Here is a 16,408-nt window from a genome sequence, read left to right as displayed (position 1 = left end):
GGCTTCAGAGTTAGAATTCCTGGGTTCAAATCCCAGCTCTACTGCTCAGCTTTGTGTCCTTGAGCTAGGTCCGTCATCTCTCTGTGCCTCTGTTTTTCTCATCTATAAAATGCAAATAGTGGAGTTCCCTGGTGGCTCAGTAGGTTAAGGATCCAGAGGCTCGGATCGCTATTATGGCACAGGTTTGATCCCCAGCCCGGGAAATCCACATGCAATAGGTGTGGCCAAAAACAAAACAAAATAAAATGAAGTGAAATGAAATGAAATGCAAATAGTTCAGGAAGGTTGTGAGATCACAAAATTAATAAACATAAGAGAACACTGACTCTTTTGTGCTGTCACTCATCATGTCTGGGGCATCGTAACCACCCCCTAAATATCGCTACTCTCACCATCAGGGCTTACCCTACACCCTGGGGACTCCAGTACCAGCCAAAAGGTGGAAGGAGGTAGGGATGTTGGGTTGGGAGGTGTTGGCAGGCTTTGGCCGTAAGACCCAGGTTCAAATCCTGACTTCCCCCCTTCCCTCTCTGCAGCTCTAGTCAGGTGACCTGGGCGCTCAGCCTCAGTTTATCCATCCATATAATGGGGTTAAAAATCCCATTAGACAAATACCATACGATTTCACTTATATCTGGAAAACAATATATGGCACAAATGAACCTTTCCACAGAAAAGACATGGAGAACAGACTTGTGGTTGCCAAGAGGGAGGGGGAGGGACTGGGAATTTGGGGTTAAAAGATGCAGACTATCACCTTTGGAGTGGATAAGCAATGGGATCCTGCTGCATAGCACTGGGAACTATGTCTGGTCACTTGTGCTGGAGCATGATAATGTGAGAAAAAAGGCATGTATACATGTATGTGGGACTGGGTCATCTTGCTGTGCAGTAGAAAACTGACAGAACGCTGTAAATCAGCTACAATGGAAAAAATAAAAATCATTATAAAAAAACAGAAACAAATTAAGTAAGAAAAATTGAAAAAAAAATCATACATGCCTCATAAGGCAGTTGTAAGGATTCTTGGAACTACGTGTGAGTCGCTCATGAGGGGGGCACAGCACATGCAGCCTGTGACCCTCCCAACCCAACACCCCCCTCTCCTGCCACCTCTGGCTCACGTGGGCTGTCACTACACTCCAGACTCGGCCTCATCTCCCTGCAGGTGCAGAGACATTGGCATGGAGTTGGAGTCACTGCCATCAGCAGCACGAGGTCAGAAGAGGATGCTAATGCAGCCAACTGCCGGTGGACAGGCCTCGACCCAAAGGACGGATCCTCCCAGACCCTCGCAGGACACCCCAGCTGCCTGGGACCAGAGCCCAGGACCAGGGTGGACACGAGAGCACAGCGGGACCCCTACCCCTGGTCAGATACCAAGGCCTGCATTTTATGTGCAATAACTCGTTTCACCCTCACAACCGCTTTGTCAAAAAGATCACCTACCTCCATTTTGCAGGTGGGGAAACTGAGGCTCAGAGAGGGGCCACTAAGCTAGGAAGTCCCAGAGCGGGTCTCTGAACCAGGTCCAGGACCACTCTGTAATGCTTCTACCACATAGCACCTCCCCGCCTAGCTAGGGGGGGGCCTGGCCCGCTCGTCCTCTCTCCCCCACTCACCCACCTGTCAAATAGGGGCAAGGCCAGCCCCGTCCACATCGCTGGATTGTTCACAAAGCGAGACGGCAAGGAGATGCAACCTATTATATACAGGATGGATAAACAACGAGATCCTACCGTATAGCGCAGGGAACTGCATTCAACGCCCTGTGATAAACCATAACGAAAGAGAATACGGAAAAGAATGTGTGGGTGTGTGTACCGGAACCACGCTGCTGTACAGCAGAAATTAACACAACGTGGTCAATCACCGAAGTTTCAATAAAGGAAATGCAAAACAAGCAAGAGGGCAAGGTGCTTTGAGAATTAGGAAAAGGGAGCACCCGCCGTGGCACAGCGGAAAAGAATCCAACTAAGAACCATGAGGTTTCGGGTTCAATCCCTGGCCTCGCTCAGTGGGTTAAGGATTCGGCATTGCTGTGGATGTGGTATAGGCTGGTGGCTACAGCTCTGACTAGACCCCTTGCCTGGGAATCTCCATATGTTGCAGGTGCAACCGTAAAAAGACAAAAAAAAAAAAAAAAAAAAAAAAAAGGAGAGAGAGAGAATTAGGAAAGGGGACCATGGAAGAACAGGAATCTCCCCCTTCCCCACCCCCAGCCAGAGGTGCAGGAACCCAGTTCTGCCCCCAGCACTTCAGCATCCATCCACCCAGGGGGCCAGCTTCCCCCACAGCAATGTGTCAAGGGACATCTGGCCTCTGCTTGAGGACTTCGGGTGGCAGAAGCTCACTACGCCCAAGGCAGTGTGTTCCAACTTTGGCTCCCTCTAGCTGCTGGAGGCCTTGGAGCCAAAAATCCACTGGCCTGGAGGACACTCGTATTGGGCTTTTGGTGGGGGGGAACCCATCTCCTCTTCCTGAGGGCAGTTACTAAACACACTCCCTTCTCAGCCCAAGTCATCCCTTTCTAGGCCAAATATTTTACTGCCCTCAACCCATCCTCCCAGGATGAAAAGAGTAATGAAGAAGATAAAGGTAATTTCATTGACTAACATTTAACAAACATATAATAGGCATTATTCCTACATCCAGAGTCAGCAAACTATGACCCATGGGCCAGATTGGCTCCCTGCCTGTTTTTATATGGATGATCTGCAAACCAAATGCTTTTTGCATGTTTAAATGGTTGCAAAAAAAAAAAAATCAGAAGAAGAGGACTCATTTGTGACACATGAAAAGTATATGAAATTCAAATTCCAGCGCCTATAAAAATAAAGTTTTATTGGAACTCAGCCCCTCCGTCATTTGCATACTGTCTGTGGTTGCTTTCAAGTCACTACAGCAGCGTTGAGGCGTTTGGCAGAGACTCTAAGGCCCACAAAGCCTCACATGTTTACTCTCTGGAACCTTTACAGAAACCATTTGCTGGCTCCTATTCTATCCACTCATGTTATCATCTCAATCCTTAGCATAACCTATGAGGAGGGGACTGAACTTCACTTTGCAGACCAGGAAACAGAAGCTCAGAGATGCTGAGTACACTGCCCAAGCCCCACAGCCTCCTGGCAGTGGAATCAGGATTTGAACCCAGACAATCTCATTGCAATGTCTGTATCTTACCTGCCCCCCTATTCTTCCCGTCAGAGCCCAGGGCAGACAGGTCCCACACACTGTGGTCCCAGTGGAACCATCTCCCTCCTCTGCCTACTCTTGGCTTCACGGGGTATGGTGGGAATGACCAGAGTACCTGGTCAGCACACTGGCCACTATGACCCCCAGATCCTCTTCTAATCCTGTTGGCTCTTGGGGGTCTTTTCCAAGTCCACCCTTAAATGGGCTTATAAACTCATTCCTCTCTGGATGCTAAAACATATCACAAGCACCCTCCAGACTAAGGGGAGCAGTAAGAGATGACAAAGCTGATAGCTCTGGCCAGAGGTCTCTAAAAATTCATGAGCGTCAGAGTTCCCATCATGGCCCAGTGGTTAACGAATCCGACTAGGAACCATGAGGTTGCGGGTTCGATCCCTGCCCTTGCTCAGTGGGTTAGGGATTCGGCGTTGCCGTGAGCTGTGGTGTAGGTTGCAGATGCGGCTCGGATCCCCACGTTGCAGTGGCTCTGGCATAGGCCAGTGGCTACAGCTCCGGTTTGACCCCTAGCCTGGGAACCTCCCATATGCTGCAGGAGCAGCCCAAGAAATGGCAAAAAGACAACAACAACAAAAAAATTTCATGAGCATCAATAAATCTTGTTCTCGGGCTGCCCACTGGCTTCAAAGAAACCTATCCTGACCACGATCTCGCAGAGGTAGAATGTAGAAGTCCCTGGGCCTGCTGTCCAGGTTATGAAAATATCAAGCCCTCCCCACTTTTCTCTCTCTGTGAATATACGGGGAAGGGAGAAGGTAGCATGCTCTGTTGCCATAGAAACCAGGCTAGGCTACATCTGCACGGGAAGGATTACAGAGAGACGTTAGAGGCGGAAGTGATCCAGCGGGAGAGGTCCAGGCGCACAGATTCCTAATCTGTGATTAAAGTTTCTCAAAGAGGTTTCTGCCCCATTATTAACTCTGAGCATAGGCGCACATCATAAACCACAGTGCTCATCAATAATTACAAATCAATATAAGTGGAAGGCAAATATTTGATTTGTATTTATATGCATATTAAATGTGGCCATCTCTTAGCCGGCTGGAAGAAACCCAAACAAGCCAGCCCAGGCACCGCAAGCCAGCAACCCACAGGCCAGCACCAGATCGCAGAGCTGCTCGTATCCGCCTTCGCATTCTTTCCCAAAACTTCTAAATGAGTTGCTCACATTTAAAATCTGAAATATTTTAGAGTGCAACTCAGAGTTCTGGCTTTTCTTGAAAAGAATCTAAAGATCTGGCAAAAGCAGCCCTACATAGCCGCAACTGGTTGGCCCTGACAGGTGGGCGGCGGTGGTGGATCCCTGGAGGCAGACACGTGTCCAGCATTTTTTCTCGCCTGTGCCTAGTCCATTTCATCATACCCTGCCTCTCCTGGAGGGTCCCTGGAGGCTTTTGAATTTGTGATGCCCCACCTGAGTACCACCAGCACCCCCACTTTACTGAGAGGAACACTGAGGCCCAGGGGGAAAAAAACACCATGCCCAAAATGCGACAGTGGACTCATGACAGAGCTAGTGTGCCCATGTCTAGGGCAGGACTCAGCTCAGACCTGTCTGGAAGAAAAAGCTGGAGGCTGGGTTAATATCTGTCAGCTGCACACGTGCCTAAGGTAAAAATGAGATTTTTCTGCTGACTCCCGATTTTGCCAGCTTTGTTCCAGTTCTTTGCAGGGAGATGGGAGGGAGGAGGGAACGCTCTTCAGGGACAAGAAGAAAGTCCCCTCGGACCCTCCCCAACCCCCTGCACTCCCGCCACCCCTGCCTGCCCATGGCCATGCTCGATGCTGTCCAGGAAGGCTGAGAAACGAAAGGCTGGAAGAACGAGAATGGGGGCCACAGCCCAGGACAGGTCGCCAGGCTGCCCCCACCCCCAACTTCACAGCTGATGACACTAACACAGAGAGCAACGAACATCAGCCAGGCCTGGGTGCAAATCCCCTCTCTGTTACTTGCTCACTGTGTGACCTTGGCCCAGTCACTTAACCTCTCTGAGCACCTGTCTCTTCACCTGTAGAGTGGGGCTAGCATTGCTGTGCACGTTAGAAAAGGCTCTAAGAAACCACTTAGAAGAAAGAGTATCAGGCACACAGCAGATGTTCCATAAGGCACTGTATTCCATCACTTCTCAGAATCTGCTTCCACCCCTGCCTTGGTCCCCACCACCACCCCCAGCCAGACACAGTCACCCTCCTGCCTGGCATTCAATTCCTTCCACAGCCTGCAGTTCCAGGCGCACTCCCTGTTCCCCACCAGTGAGTGCCTCACCCGCTGTCTCCGCCCCCATGAAACCCAGCCTCCGTGACTTTGCCCAAAGGGTGCGTCTCCCTCGGGGCACCCTCACACCCCAGCCTTCCCCCTTCTATTCATGACCACCCAGACCCAGAGTGTCCACAGCCTCCCCCAGACCCAGGAACCTCCAATCCACTCTGATCTCTGTACCTTCATCTGCTCAGAGGAATTTGGTCCTGCTCACTAAAATTCCGCAGGGTGACACCCTCTGCCTTCAGCATCTTGAAGATCCAGGATGCAGCTCACACATCTCTGAGATCCTTGGAGGGGGCATTAGGTATTTGTAGCAGCCAAGCACTCATCACCTCCTCTTTTGATCCCAGCCCCCCCAAATTCCTGTCCAGGACTGATCCTCCCTCCAAAATGCAGTCTTGGCGGGACTACTGATCGCAAAGTCCTGAACGCCCCCAAGCCAGGACTGGTCACACAGCCAAGACAGATCCCCTTCAGGTAGCCCCATCTCTCTCAGAAAGGGGAACCCCATCCTGCGAGGTCCTTAAAAGCAGGACCCACGCATCCCGAGGAGCTCCCAGAGGCCTTTGAGCAGATCTGGCTAAGAGACCCCCTAGAACTACCTGGGCTCCTGGCCTTTTTATAGTCAGTCCTTCAGGAGTTCCTGTTGTGGCTCAGTGGGTTAAGAACCCAACTAGTATCCATGAGGATGATGCAGGTTCGATCCCTGGCCTCGTTCAGTGGGTTAAGGCTTTGGCATTGCCACAAGCTGCGGTGTAGATTGCAGGCAAGGCTCGGATCCTGTGTGGCTGTGGTGTAGGCCTGCAGCTGCAGCTCTGATTCCACCCTGGGAACTTCCATATGCCGTGAGTATGGCCCTAAAAAGAAAAAAGAAAAGAAAAAGTTGGTCCTTCAGCCCAACCTCAGATCCCATAAACTTCCTGCTGATTGATTCTTTTTTTGGCCAGATCCTGTTGTTTGCAAAAAAAAAAAAAAAAAAGTCCTGACTGATTCTGCAGACACATACCACATATGTGCTCACACCCCCCTCCCAGAACCGAACCCACAGACACCCGGTCCCATCAAGGAGGCTCATGGGCACCACTTTCAGAAAGCCAGAGAGACCAAGACCCTCTCTTTCCTGAGGCTCTCAGGAAGCAGCCAAGCTGCCAATTGCTTAAGTAACACCACTTCATTCCTCTTCTGTGCCAGCGAACAGAACCCAAGTGAGCCCCAAAGCCAAGCAGGGGCGTACCTCTGGCTTGAAAAAAAGAAATAAAGGTAACAATGAGATGTAATTGAGCAGATTACATATAAAGCAGGTATTTCTGCAGATGCTGAAAATAAAAATTGAGAACCTAAGTAGGATAAACACAGCATGCATGGGTACTCTGTCCACGTCCGTAGAGCAAAGGGCATACAATATACCAAGAGACCAATAGACAAGACAGCCTCCCGGGCACACAAGAGCAGCACCCAGGGGCCATGAGCACAGAAGCAGCCAAACTCATGTCCTCAGGAGTGCAGGAAGGTCTTAGCCATGAGGGAAGGATGCTTAAAATTCAGCCGGGTGAAGAAAGGGGAGAGAAGAGATTTCTAAGAGGCGGCTCCTTAGACCCACTGTGGTCCAGGCAGCCAGTCCCCTCACGCCCCTGGACCATGGTGACAGCCTCCACACTGGCCCCTCTGCCTCACCCCCTAGAGCCTGTCTCAACAGTGGAAGCCAGATCACTACCAGCACCTCCCCACTCTCATCATTCTGACCTCACCTCCTCCAGCCCTGCATGGTCCGACCACAGGGCCTTTGCACATCCTGGTCCCTCCACCCGACACCCTCCTCCATCATGTATTCCTGGCTCGATTCTTGCTTCCCTCGGGTCTCTAACCCATCCCTGTACAGTCTAGCTAAGGTGTCCCCTCTCCCATCGCTGGATGTCCTCCTTCCTAATCCATCTTTCTCCACAGCTCTCCCACCCTGCAGCTGTGTTATCTGTCTACTTGCAGAATGTCTGCCCCAACTCGAATGGGGGCTCCAAGGGGGCAGCAACCTTATTCTGTTCAGGACTAATCCCTAACACCTAGAGCAATGCCCAGCACACAACAGGTACCCATAAACAATGAGTGAATGAATGAATGAATGAATGAATGAATGAAATCCTTGAAGAAAAACTAGGTTACAACCAGGAAGGCTAACTTTTTTTTTTTTTGGTCTTTTTAGGGCCGCACTTGCGCCACATGGAAGTTCCTAGGCTAGGGGTCTAATCGGAGCTACAGCTACCGGCCTACACCACAGCCACAGCAATGCTAGATACTTAACCCACTGAGCAAGGCCAGGGATCGAACACACATCCTCATGGATCCTAGTTGGTCTGTGAACCACTGAGCCACGAGGGGATCTCCCAGGCTGACTTTCTGAACAGTTCATAGTGGGGTGGAAAGGAGCTTGGTCCTGGGGACAGCCTGGGTTCCAGGCCAAGCTCTGTCACCTCCTGGCTGCCTGCCCTCGGGTCAGCACACCCTCTCTGGGCTTCAGTTCCCTCATCTGCAAACTGGGGACAATAACAGCCCCATGAGGGCGGGCTGTGAAGATGAGATTTGTCACATGTGCCAGGCGAAGAGGATGGTGCCTGCTGAGCCATCAGGGCCCAAGCTTAGGATCTTTGCTTTTATATGACTGCTCTTCAAGTGCCAGCTGGGTGGCAGAATCCTCAGGAGGTCCCCTCTAAGGGGGCCTCTGAGCAGAAGGGAGGGGAGGCAGTCGGAGAGCACATGACATGGAGGCAGGAGGAGACCCGGGCTCCAGCCAGGTCCCATCACTCACACGCTGTGCCATTTAGGGGGACGCATACTTCCCTGCCCAGCAAGTCAGGGCCAAGCACCCCTCCCAGCTCCCGGGGCTGCCACGAGACCCCGAATGGGACCAGCAACATGAATACAAGGTTGAAGGGACAGCGACACAAGGCCCCCACTCATCAGTCATTAGTATATTTGCACAGCAGCCATGAGGTCAAAAAGCCAGAGTTCAAAGGTGACGATGCTGCCAACACCCTCCACGAGACACCAGTTCCCTCCAGAGATGTCAGCCGTGCTTTCAAAGCCTCAATTACAAGGGCAGAGAGTGTCGCCGCTTCTTACATTCCGGTCACAACATCACGCAAGAGCTGAGGGTTACGCAGGGGAAATTACAGTAATTACTCCGCAGGAGGGCGGGCTGCCTGAACTTCGGCTGATCTAAAACCCGGGCTGAGCTTCAACTCCCCCGGGGGCTCGGGGTGGGGGCCGTCCATAGGAACCTCTGCTTCCCATCAGGGTCCCCTGGGAAATGATACCCATGGCATGTAAGTGAACTCACAGCTCTTGTCAAGCCAAGCGGCAGGAAAGCCTAATGGTTAAGGACCTGGATGTCGAGTGGGAGCCGCTGGCTCTGCCCTCCCCGTGCTCACAGTGAGGCTGCCGCTGTCCTTAGACCTCACCTTGCAAGCAGCAGGGATGGCACATGTTTACCAGCTGCGATGGGAGCGAGGAGGTTGAGATCTATGAAACTGCCCAGGGCGCAGAGCAGACCCCCCTGAAGAAGCAGAGGGACCCCTCTAAGTTTCAGCTTCCCGGTCTCCAAAATGGGAGAATAACCGCGTGTCCGTTATTACATAAGGCTGACGTGAGGACCCAATAAAATAAGGTTTGCCATGTGCCCAGCTCAGTGCCCGGCTCCTGCTAAGTGTTCCAGGAATTTCGTAACAACAGGAGAGGCGTAGGAAGTAGGTAGATCCCAGGGCCTTGACACCCGGCCAAGAGGGTGGGTTTGTCCTCCAAACAGCCATGAGGGCCTCCTTCTGTTCTGCTCACAGAGAGTGGGTGGCCCAATGAGTCACCCACCAATGACCACACCCTAGAGCAGAGCAGAGCGTGGCATACCTAGGGCCCGCAGCTCATGCCACCAATGCCACAGAGAAAGCATCCCCGAGGTGGCTGCCCCCACCCGGGTGGATCCTGACATTTGGGGTCTACCCAGATCCCACCACCTGGACATGGGGCCCAAAGTCAAGCTCAGGCTGTGGGCAGGGGCACAGGGAGCAGCACGGAGGCCAGGGGCCTCTCTGCTGGAGGCTAAGGGGGAGCCGCACAGGAGATGCTGCAGGCCTATTAACACATCAGTGTCTGCACGAACTCCCACGGGGAGCCAGGCGGGCAGAGCTAGAGGCATGAGGGCCTGGAGACACGAGTTTTTTTAAAGAAATATTCAGCTATTAACACCCAGGCTCTGGGGCCGGGCTGGGACTGCATACTCAATGAGGCTGGTGGATGATCAGCAGCGTGTGGACAAGGCGAGGAAGAGGAGGTGGCTAGAGCAGACACAGGCATCAGGAAGGGGGTCCCTGGAGGGCTTCAGGCGGCTGGGCCACTGTGGTCACGGCACTGCCCCCACCAAGGGTACCCAGGCTCGAGCCTGCCTATTGGAATCTGGCCGTGTTCCTGTCCAGACTTATCAGAGCAGTGGGAAGAAAGAGCAATGACGAGGAAGGAAACTCCTAATTTTCAGGCTGACTTTGTACCCAGCCCCCGGCCTTGGCCCAGATTCTCACTGAGCCAGATTTTACTGAGTGCCAACTATGGGGCTGGGCACTACTGACATTTTAGGACCAGGTATGTCTACGTCATAGGGGGGGGCACAGGGGAGGGCATCTTGGGCAGTGTGGTTTATTTACGAGCATCCCCGCCTCTACCTGCCACATGTCAGCAGAACCCCCCTGCCCCCAAGTTATGACAACCAAAAGTCCCCTGGGGGACTATTGGTGGTGGAACATGATGGAAGATACTATGAGAAGAGGAATGCATATATATGCATGACTGGGTCACTTTGCTATACAGCAGAAATGGACAGAACATTGTAAATCAACCATAATAAAAAATAATTGGAAAAAATAAAGAATTTAGCATCTTTAAAGCAAATAATAAAGACTACGGGGCTAGAGAGATGAGAGCAATTAAAGAACAAGCCTCATCTCGCTGCTCCCCTGTTTCAAAGCTTTCCTGGCACCGTGACCCTTGGCATGGAACCCAAGCTCCGTAGCCTGACATTCAAGGTCGCTGAGACCAGGCTCCTCCAGGTCAGTGCTACAACTCCCGAGCACATTTTCGACCCTCCAGCAACAAAGCACAGGCCACCCATGCCTAGAAGCCCTCTAGCCTCTAGGCCTGTCCTTTCAACCCTCTTGTCTGCCTGTGTTTCGTTAAAGACATAGAGGTAACCTCCTCCAGGAAGCCTTCCCTGCTACACCCACCCCCCCGGAAGTAGCACACTGAGCTCCCACAGATCTAAGCCCACGGAGCACTCATCCCAGGATTTTGGGGGCAGGACTATGCCTCGGTAACCTGCTTGCCCAGGACAGCCTTCAGGCTCAGAGAACTTGCAATGCCATGAGTACCCTCTGCCTCTTACAGGAAGAAGCCCCACTCTCTGCTTTGGTCAAGAAGGGAAGTCCAGGGAGTTCCCATCGTGGCTCAGCAGTTACCGACCCCCACTAGCATCCGTGAGGACAAGGGTTCGATCCCTGGCCTCGCTCAGTGGGTTAAGGATCTGGTGTCGCCCTGAGCTGTGGTGTAAGTCACAGACGCGGCTCGGATCCTGCATGGCTGTGGCTATGGAGTAGGCTGGTGGCCATGGTTCCAGTTTGACCCCTAGCTTGGGAACTTCCACGTGCCGCAGATGCAGCCCCAACAAGACCAAAAAAAAAAAAAAAAAAAGAAGTCCAGAGATGGACGGAACGTGGATAACCCCCTGACCACAGGGGACCCGGATGCTCAGAGAAAGACAGAGAGCTCTTCAGCAAGGAGGGCCACCCCTGAGGCCGCCCCACAGCTGCTCCCCCCCCAGCCAGGGGAGGGACGAGGCTTGGGCACACATCAAGGAGCCGCTGGTTTCCTGAGCCTCTCAGCTCCCTTCCTCATGGCTTTGTTTCTGCCCTTTGCTGCCTGCCTCAGGGACACATCCCCAAAAGGCATGGCCGTCATGATAGGACGCCTGAGAGACGACACAGTCTCATTAACCCCGGTGACAGCCCTGTGAGGTTACCATTCCCATTTCACGAGCAGAAAACTCTGGCTCAGCCTCAGCCGGGAAAGCACAGAGCACCGTCTCCAGCCCAGGTTCCTTGAATGCAGCCGCCCACCCTCCCTCCATACCCACCGCACCTGTCCGCTCAAAGCTCCCACCTCCTATTCCTTTGGGCAGGGGGTGGGGGATGGGGTGGGGGACATTTGGGGGGATAGGGTGGGGGATGGGGTGGGGGACGGGGTGGAGGATGGGGTGGAAATTCAGGAAAAGACTAAGGAGCATTTCAATCCGCTCCCTCCTGTGCCCAACCCAGAAGCCTTGGGAACCCTCTCAGGAAGAAGGCGCCAGGCTAATGAGGAATTAAATTGGGAAGAGACAATGTAATCAGCCCTCAGAAAAGCCTCTCCAAGCCTGAGCAGGATTCAGTGTCCTCCAAACCATCCTTTCCAGAGAGAAATCACCAGACTCTCCTCCGGGCTAGAGGCCAGGGGCCCAGGGAGTGGCAGAGAGCGGGTCCTCCATCATTGTGGGTCTACGATGGAGAAGGGAGGGCAGGGCACCAGGGGGAGCTCAGAGCTCCAGGCTTGGGGGCCCCCAACCCCCTCACCCCCAGAGTTTGAGATGGGAGACCATGGAAGGGGTGGGGGGCATGCAAATTCGGCAGCGGGAACCAGGGATGTCCCCTCCCGGGGAGCCTTTCTGAGACCACACATCTCCCACCCACCCCGCCCCCACCCTCTCATCCACTGCATCCGCGGCAGAGTAGTCTCAGCGCTGCTTGTTATCTGAAATCCTTTCATGCCTGGGGTTGCTTGTTCATCGTCTTTCTCCCCACCCACGGGGGGCAGCACGGACTGGCTTCTGGCTGCGCTTGCTTCTCCTGGCCCTGGTACAGCATCCGGCAAAAGAGGACACGTTCAAAACGTAAAGGCTATATTCGTTATAGTGATGGGAAGTTTAAGTTCCCAGGCCTGAAACCAGCTGAGCCCTCTCTCCACCCCAGCCCCAACCCCTAAGCCTGTTTCATCATCGACACAGCAAATGACACAAATGACGAAATGCTCTGCGGGAATGATGGTGGCGGTGTTGCCATCTTGACATCAAAAGACGTGGGAGGTGGGGCGGGGGGAGGGTTGGGGGACCGGAGGGGGGGGGCACAGATGTGCATGTGGGCCATGGAAGGAGCCAGGACCACTACAGGAGCCGCACCCACAAAGCCTCCATCCCTCCTTTAGACACCGTGAAACCCAGTCAGGAATGAAGCCATCAGCACAAGAGCTCAGCCAAACACCAAAATCCCACTGTTGTTCTGAGCCCACTGGCACCAAGGCCTCTCCCTCACCCCATCACAGGCTCCTTCGTCTCCCAGTGGGTACCAGATACTCAGCTCACTCCAGCCCCAAAGCCCCCCCACCCCACCCCATCTCCCAGCCTGACCCCAAAGACCCTCTCCTGGCTGGGGGTTTCTTTCCCACTCCCTCCTCTCATTGTTACCTGGACCCTACAATCCTTATGTCCATTCACAGGTGGAACTGAGTCCCCAGGAGATCAGGCGGGCTGCCCAAATCACACAGCCGCAGCAGAGCTAGGATCCCCGTGTGGCCAGAGTCTCCCCTCCTCAGCCGCCATCAGCTCAAAGGATCAAGTCCTAGGGAGACCCAGTCTATGGACTGGAGGTCACTCAGGGAGAAGCACCCCTAATGACCAGCACAATTGGAGGGTTCGGCTCCTCATGCACCCAAGCCCCTGGGCTCAGCCAGTGCCTGCCCCCACCCCCAGCCCCAGTGACTCCAGAGCCAGGCACCCAGAGGACTCTAGGCACAGTGCTAACACCTGCTAAACAGCCACCCTCAAAATGCCCAGCAGAGAGAAAGGGGCCCAGGGCCAGAGTTACCTGCCCCGAGGTGCGCCGGGGCCTGGAGAGGCTGAATCCTGACGGCTCCTGGCCCTGGTGCCTCCTATTCAGCAACTGACTCCAAGGAATCAAAGTGCAGCCAGCTGTGGGGCCCGGGCAGGCGCCCCTGGTTTTAAAGGGCCCGAGAGGTCAGGAGGTGGCGGGGCTGCTTTGTGCATGATGGGGCAATGGGCAGGGGAGGGACAGAGAGTGACCATGGAGAGACCCGGGGCCCAGCAGACTGGGGATTCTGTGCCTTCAGACTCTGAGGCCCAGGTCCTGCCTTTGAGGGTCGCACCCTTTGAGCCGCCCTCTCCAAGGTCACGTACTCTACCTCCACCCTCAGTCCCATTTGAGTCCTTTCTAGCAAGACCACCGATCCCCTGGGCTCACCCCAGCCACCAGGAACCCAAGTTTGCCCCCAGAGCATGGTCCTGCTCTCAGCATCTCAAGTAGGGTGCTGTTAAGAGGCTGCTGGACTTCTAAAACTATGTTCCTCCAAAAAAGCAGGAGCCCCTGGCATCCAGGTGACCTCAAATGAGCCCCTTGGTGACCCAAAACCTTCCCATCCAAGATGGGGGGGTCACCTCCAGCCCCAGATGTGAGGGGTTAAAATGAGTCAGGCACTAGAGCAAAGACACACATTAATAGCCGAACAAGGCTGGGCCCACACTCTCAGAAATCTCCCCCCCCCACACCCCCAGGGTTCCCTAGGGATGAATGCTTGGTCATTAATTGTCCCATTTTGAAGATGAAGCCCCAGGGGTCCAGCAGGGTTACATGGACTGGTCACAGAGCCTCTGTGACAGAAAGAACCTGGCCTAGGAAGATGGTTGCCTTTGACCAGGAGCCTGGCTTGGGCCCCAGGGAAAGAGGGAGGGAAGCAGGTAAAGCAGAAATGAAATATGCATTCATTAAGCGCCTGCAGTGTGCACCAGGATCTTTCTAAATGCCATGAGCCTGGAGGTTCAAATGCAGAGGTCCCTCTCTCTCCCTCCACCCCCCCCTCCCTCTCTCTGCAGTAAAGGCCCCGCCCCCACCACCCTAGCCCCCTCTGGCCCGGCCTGCTCTGGGGATCTGGTTCACTCCGATAAGGACTTCTGCAACCTTATTTAAAAGTCACTACTGCACATAATTAGAGGCACTTACCCCCTCACATCCATCCTTCTCCTCCGATCGGTTTTATAGCCAGTAATAATTCTCGTAAATTCCTCAACAGATGGAAATTTTATTTGACTAATCATGGCCATTGACTTGCTGGGGTGCGGTGGCTCAGGGCTCAGGCTGGCAGGGTGCCAGCTGAGGTGAGAGGGGGCCGGGCAAAGAGCCCAGAACCCAAGACCACCTTGCAGATCCACGCCCCAGAGGGAAGCTGCAAGAAGGCGTCTGAAAGCACCAGGCACTGGGCAGTGATGCACAGCTGTGCTCTGCTGTTTCTGGGTCCAGAGGTGCCCCTGGACAAGGCACTGAGACCCTTTCCCATCCCTCTAGGCTCTTGGTCTCTGGACACATGGTAGCTATAGGGCCAAGGAGAAACTGGAACATCCTTGGCTTAAACTCCTAATAAGATCAGTGTGTTGGCTGCCACCCCCGTGTGCTTATTCCAAGCCAGCCCCATGCCAACTGCCCCGTGGCCATCATCCCGTTTGGTCCTGCCAACTATTCACAGACGCTCAAAGAGGTGAGAGAGCGAAGTCACACGCCAGCCACTAGGCTGGGCTGCCTTGTTCATCTTCGAGAACTGAAGGTTGGTGTCGCCTTCACTCACAAGCAATCCTTCTAGGACCCACATGGAATCCCATCACTGCTATAAAAACACATGCACACAAACCTCCCAGTAACTCCTTAGCAGCCTCTGGACAAAACCCATTAGCCTGGCCTTCACCAAGGAACCCCATTCAAGGCATCTATCCAACTGGTATGAAAACATATTACACAGAAAGGCATGTCCATCTGAGAATATGCATAGCAGATTGTTCTAAACAGCCCCAAACTGGAAATATCAACATGAAAATGGATAAACAAACTACAATCTATATATACAATGAGCATCACTTTGCAGCCAACCAGGAGGGGGAAACACACAGGCATCTGAAAGGGGAAAGTTCCTGAATGATTAACTATAATAGAGAGATTGCACTAAGAGGGACTGGCTGGGGAGAAGTACAGAGAACTCCAGAGAACAGTATCAAGGGAGGACCCCCCAAGGGCTGAGAGAGAGCCCTGGGGAACAGCAACCCCCCCACCAAGCCTGGACGGAATAGAGCCCCAAGAAAGCATCCCTCTACCCCAGGGTGAGAGGTGCCCAGGGAGGAACCTCCCCCCGCCCGCCCCACTGCAAGGCTGAGGCAGAACCCCCAAGGAAGCATACACACAGACCTTGTTGAGCAGGGCACACCTGTGGCTCAGAAAATGGCAAAAAGCTAGTCTGGTGCCACACCAGCAAAACTTGCTAAAAATCCAACCTGTGGGACTTACCAGAAATCTGCCCTGGACGATGCCACACAAGCTGTTCACCAGAGGCACGCCACTACAAAACTGCCTAAGAACGGTGCTGGGGAAGCTGCTGGCTGCTGACTGCCACCGAGCACTGTGCACTGTGCACTGTGCACTGCAGGAGCCAGGCACTGGAGAGGCTGCACGTGCTGCAGAAGCCTGCCTGGGAGCACATGGAACCAGGAAGCAGAACTCTTCCCGGCCGCATGGTCTCTCCAGCGCCCTCTACTGGCCAAGCTTGAGCTTGCCAGCTGGCCAGGAAAGAAAATTTAAAGGGCCCAGATCCATTTTCAGCCTGCAGACAAGAAGGGTGAATTTGGAGCAGCAAGGCAATTAGAGCCAGCACACTCCATGCCTCTGAGGACTCAGCTTTCACATGAGCCCTTCGCATGCAGCGGAACTCCTGCACAACACGACACTGTGTTTCCACCTAAGCAGACACAGCAATTGTTCCTACAAGCAAAGTTCTCACTCTTTCCATAAAACGAAACCACCAGTCACACAAATC

The 16,408-nt window shown here is 53.6% G+C and overlaps 1 protein-coding gene across 1 annotated transcript in view; it reads right to left on the bottom strand.

The window, feature by feature from the left end:
• ACTL8 (actin like 8) overlaps nucleotides 1–16,065 on the bottom strand; it is a 72,950-nt gene extending 56,885 nt beyond the window's left edge. Inside the window, exon 1 of the mRNA XM_084965744.1 lies at nucleotides 15,883–16,065. The gene's annotated coding sequence lies outside the window, so the exon portion shown is untranslated. The remainder of the gene's footprint in view (nucleotides 1–15,882) is intronic.
• Nucleotides 16,066–16,408: the final 343 nt, after the last annotated feature.

Source organism: Sus scrofa, chromosome 6 (assembly GCF_054392235.1).
Source record: "Sus scrofa isolate SSC_HxYL_T2T_F1_AM1 chromosome 6, Sscrofa_HxYL_maternal_Yorkshire_Landrace_v2.0, whole genome shotgun sequence".
Classification (NCBI taxonomy): Eukaryota; Metazoa; Chordata; class Mammalia; order Artiodactyla; family Suidae; genus Sus; species Sus scrofa.
The sequence above is the reverse complement of the archived record's forward strand: the minus strand, read 5'-3'. Positions and strand labels throughout refer to the sequence as shown.